This window comes from Cavia porcellus, unplaced genomic scaffold (genome assembly GCF_034190915.1).
Source record: "Cavia porcellus strain 051 isolate PalLab524CR breed Dunkin Hartley unplaced genomic scaffold, mCavPor4.1 scaffold_2, whole genome shotgun sequence".
Taxonomy (NCBI): domain Eukaryota; kingdom Metazoa; phylum Chordata; class Mammalia; order Rodentia; family Caviidae; genus Cavia; species Cavia porcellus.
The window spans coordinates 126,067,227-126,072,326 of record NW_026947485.1 but is presented as its reverse complement, the minus strand read 5'-3'; the positions used below and the strand labels follow the sequence as shown (position 1 = coordinate 126,072,326).

Here is a 5,100-nt window from a genome sequence, read left to right as displayed (position 1 = left end):
AAAAATTTTTTTAGACTGGTGCTTCCATTGCACCTGGTTCTAGAACTAAGAATGAAGGTATGCAGAAGGGTTCCAGGGGACTCAGGAAATCATAGGTGGTGTTTAGAAAGGATGCAGAAAAATTAAGCCGAAAACTCAGTGCTAAAACCAAAAGTGCATGTTTAGATTGTACATCTTTTAAAAACTGCCAGTGTTTTAAAATGTTCTTTTTTCCCCCTCAGGACAGAGAGAAGCTTGAAAACTTTCTCTTTAAATAATAATAATAATAATAATAATCCCATGTTATACATACTTTGGGTAAGATGTAGCATTGTTAGTCTTCTTTGCCTAGATTGTAAGTGTTCTGTTCCTGAATTATGTCCAGGAGCAAAAAAAAAGTGCCTTCCAGAAGTATTTGTGATGGTCCTTACTGAGGTTAGGAGGGTGCGGAATAAAGATGTAAAAATGACCTGTTAATTTCACAGTGCCCCAGAGCAGGCAGCACAGTGACTCACAAAGGGAAGAGGACTTCTATTCCGACGTCACTGTGTGTGGGGAGCTGCTCAGGGAACAACCCTGGGTGACGCAAACATCCTGCCTCTCTACCTGCGGGCAGCAAGCAGAGGGTTAAAGGCCCTGGGAGGGAGGAGGAGACGCCAAAAGATTCTTCCCCGCAGCTCCTCCATTTGCCTTCAAGGAGGGGAGACGTTTTCACTCTTCTTGGAAAAACTTTGAAATGTAAACTGTTTCGATTGATGGCTCCTTCTGGCCCTGGCAACTCTTTTTGGTAGCTGGTGCTCTTTCTGTAATACTTGTTAAAAACGTCTCCGTAGCAAAGATGTTGTTTTTTATGTGATTTTTTTTTAAGTCGGCGCATGTGTGAGGACAGACAGGCTCTCATCTCCTGCGTTGGAGACCGCAGGTGAACACCCGCCCACTCCAGCGGGCCCTATTCGTCTGCAGTACTTTGTAAGATTAGTCTCTGGCAAAGCTGTTTTCGGTGGAAACTGTCAATCCTCTCCCAGGGTGGTCCCTCACCCTGGGGATGACATCTCAGAATTGTGAGGAGGCTGGAGCCAGAAGGTCCCTGGGGTCCAGAGCAGCTTCTGCGTCCTCACCGCCTCATCCCCTACCTTCCACACAGAGGCTGTCTGGGGACAGCCAGCTTTAAGGGACCAGATGTGTAGCTGAGATCTCGTATGTTTAGAGCCTTACTTGCATACACAGCTCCCTTCACCCTCCCCTTAATTTTAATCATTTTTTCTTGTAATAGAAATTCCATATTTAATCAGTCGTCTCTGAGATGACTGGGTGTATATGCTTTTTAACATTCTCCTAACAGCCTTAAACTGCATCCCAGTAGGGAGGAAAAGTTCAGGTGGTGAAACTGATCAGCCTGTTTAAACCAATTGATTTAGATACTGAAATTGGTTAAACTCCCTAAACCAGTGTGAAAAGTGCCCATTTAGTCTCAGTGCTGATTGCTTATATTGATCTGCGGTGCTTAACATAGTAAATCATGTCCTTATCCTGCGCTCTGTAGAAGCAGTTTCACAAGTTACACTTTCTGATTTGTTAGGAACCTATTCTTCTTTGTCTGATCACACTGGCTGTCCTCTGTTTTGTTGCTGCTGTTTTTCCTAATGATTGTGTTCCCCGGCCTGATGCGTGAACAGGAAAGCTATCTGTGTCGGCGTCCCTGTCCCCTCCTAGTGCAGCCTCCTCTTCCCTCTGAATTCTCCCACTCTGCACAGTACCCGCCACACCATGTTCTGTGTTGCCAGGAGGCTGCAAATCAATACAGATCTGATTTGTCAAGTGTCAACTCAGGGACACGAGTCAGGGACACTAAAGCATATGATCTTAGGGCAGCAGGTCATGCTGGCTGTCATCCTCTGCAGCTGCTTGGCTGCCCAGGGGCTCAGGGCTTGTCTTTCCTCCCACTGCCATTCGCACACACACACACACACACACACGCATATACACACAATGCATATGCACACATATGTGCACATTGCCTGGTTTTGCATATTCCTTCATGTATAGGAGTGTGTATATGTGGGAATGTGTATATATGAATATATTTGTGCACATGCTTATATATGTAATATATACACTCAAAGTTAGACTGGAATTATCACTCTTGTTATTTTTAGTTTTTAAGACTGTAGGTTAACAAAAAACATTCGTGCAATGTTAACAAAGAAAATTCTCCACACATTTTCAAATTGTTTATTGAAATGCCAGCAAATTTAATCTCTCTAAATCAGTATGAACTATTTAGTTTCCTTCTTGTGGCACAAATTTCCTTCTGTGGCATCTAATTAATGATGGATTCTATTTTATCTCAGCATGCCAGCATGTGTGTCCTCAGTGCACTGTGATTTCGAGGTGGTGTGTACAAGCCCTGTGCCAGAGTCCCTGCCTTCAAGATGCTTAGAACTGAGTTCGAAAACAAGATTAGGAAAAGAACAGACAAAGTAAGATTATCCTTTTGTGTGAATGTGAAAAATGCTAGGTAGTATTTACCACTCAGAAATAAGTTCATGATTTCTTACACATAATTCTTATATCGTTTGCTTTTCAGAGTATGTGGAAACAATGCAGATCAGACCCGTGGTGACAGAGTGCCTTGCGAGGTCGGTGCTGGCTGGCTTCTCTTCTCCGCTTGCTCTGTCTTCCTTGTTCTTGCTCCTGCTGAGGCCACAGGAGCTGTGTGGGTTCCTGATTTCCATTACTGGGGGAAACATTTGAGCTAATGTGAAACCAACGGTTGAGACCTTCGTGTAGATGAGATGGAAGTCTTGGGGTCCCTCACTGGCCTTTTCAGAAAGGATTAGGTTTTCATTACATTTCTGTCTCCAAAAGTTTGCTTTCTTTCTTATAATGGGGCTTAAGTTTGCCCAAGAGAATGACTACACTTTACTTTCACAGAGGATGTAGTATTCTCATTTGTAAAATGAAGGAAAATTTGTTAAAACATGTAAGCAACTGATGACACCTAAGATCCCTTCTGAAGTAAAAAGTTTCTTTTTTTTTGCTTTGAAATGATAGATAACATTATGGAAGTCCAATTTTGATTAATTTTGAGTTCTAAAGCCTAATGCATAGTTTAAAAAAAAAAGTCCTAAAAGCATTTAAATTAAAATGTGTTTTGATTTTGATTAAATAATAATGGAAAGATAAAAGATTAATTCAGCCAAGCAAGATCTGTGTTTTAGGATTTGAAGATAGAATCAAGGTTAAAACAGAAAGATAGAGAGACAGAGACAGAGACAGAGACAGAGAGAGATGTTTTAAGAACCCCAGTGAAACTCTGCAATTGTTTTACAAATTGTTTAGCTGGTTCCCCTGTACTAAGTCTTTTTAACTTTCTCCTTCATTCTGCTGTAGACACAGGGACGTAAGTGAAAAGTCTTTTGAACGCCAGAGTTACAGAATGGGTGTGTGTCATTTCAGCACTATGTACTGTATTAAGTCAGAACAAAGATATTTAAAAAAATCTTTGCCTTTGCAAGAGTATGGACAAGAAGGGGCTGGGGATTTAGCTCAGCGGCATAAGCACCTGCCTTGCAAACATGTGGTCATGAGTTCAATTCCTGGTACTGATTAAAAAAAAAAAGGTATGGACAAGAAATTACTGAAGTGAGTAAATTTGAATTTTTTAAAGTGAGATAAATTTCATGTATTTATCATATACAGCCCGATGCTTAGATACATGACTACATCATGGAACGATTCAATCTAGACAATTGAAGTCATGGCATTGCCTCACATAATTATTTATTTATTTATTTTTGTGCAAATAGTTGACATTTGTTTTCTGCAGTTTCCAGGAGGTACAATGTGTCATCATTCCTGTAGTCACCATGCTGCACAGTGGTTCTCTGGAACTTATTCTTCAATCTAACATATTCTTTACCTGTATCTCTACCCTACCCGACCACTTCAGCCTCTAACGATCCCCGCTGTACACCCTGTTTCTATGAGATCCAACATTCCACGTCTGGGTAAAATCACGGTGGTCTTTCTGTGCCTGGGTTATTTCCCTTGATCTTTCTTTCTTTTTTTTTCTTCTTTCCTTCCTTTTTTTTTTTGTACTGGAAATCGAATCAGGACCTTGCACTTGCCAGGCAGGCACTGTGCTGCTGAGCTATGTCCCTGGCCAGATCTCCTCTTTCTTATCCACATTGTCTCAAATGGAAGAATTTCCTTTTTTTCTGTAATACCCTGATTGTATTACATTGTGTATTCAAAGGTGTGATCAAAATGTACCAGTACAGTTCTCGATGATTAGTGACACTATTTTCCATATGTCTGTAGGATATACAGTGCACTTTTCAAATATTATTTGTATATTTTCTTTTGAGAAATATCTATTCAATATTTTGCCCATTTTAATGTGGTTATTTATTTACTTGCTACTGAGTCACTTTTCTTATTTATTTTAGATGTTAACTTCTTTTTGGTGAAAGATTTTCAGATATTTCATTCCATTCAACATGTTTTTTTTTTTTTTCCACTCTGTTGATCGATTCATCTGTGGTTTTGAGGTTTTTTTAGTGGGATATAATTCCATTTGTCTAATTTTGCTTTTGTTGGCTATGGTTTTGAGATCAAATCCAAAGTTTATGATTTCCTCTAAATTTTCTTCTCCATAATAGTTTCATTGTTATGGATCTTAATGTGTTTATTGTTAATTTTTATAAGAATCTAATTACATTTTTATGTATGTGGAGGTTCAGTGTTCCCAACACCACTTAGAAATCATTTCTATATTGCATATTTTATAAAAACTTTTTTTAGTCAAAAATTAATTGGCTATCAATGTGGATTCATTTATGGACTTTTACCCCATATCGGTCATTCTGTCTTTTTGGTGGCAGTGCTCAGTCTTTTGGTTATTACACCTTTGTAGCATGTTTTGAAGTGAGATAGGATAATGCCTGTGGCTCCCCCCCCCCTTTCATTCAAAATTATTTCAGCCATTAGGGTCTTTTGCATGTACATGTAAATTTTAGGATTGCTTTTTCTATTGCGGTAAAGAATGCTTTTGGGATTTTGGTTGGTAATTTATTGAATCCGTAGCTAACAGTAGTGAGAGCACTTTAACATTATGAT

The 5,100-nt window shown here is 39.4% G+C and overlaps 1 long non-coding RNA gene across 1 annotated transcript; it reads left to right on the top strand.

Moving 5' to 3' along the window:
* Positions 1-560: 560 nt before the first annotated feature.
* LOC134472899 (uncharacterized) lies at positions 561-4,788 on the top strand. The gene is made up of 3 exons (XR_010042914.1): positions 561-901; positions 2,331-2,459; positions 2,567-4,788. It is a non-coding gene; the product is annotated as an uncharacterized LOC134472899 (long non-coding RNA).
* Positions 4,789-5,100: the final 312 nt, after the last annotated feature.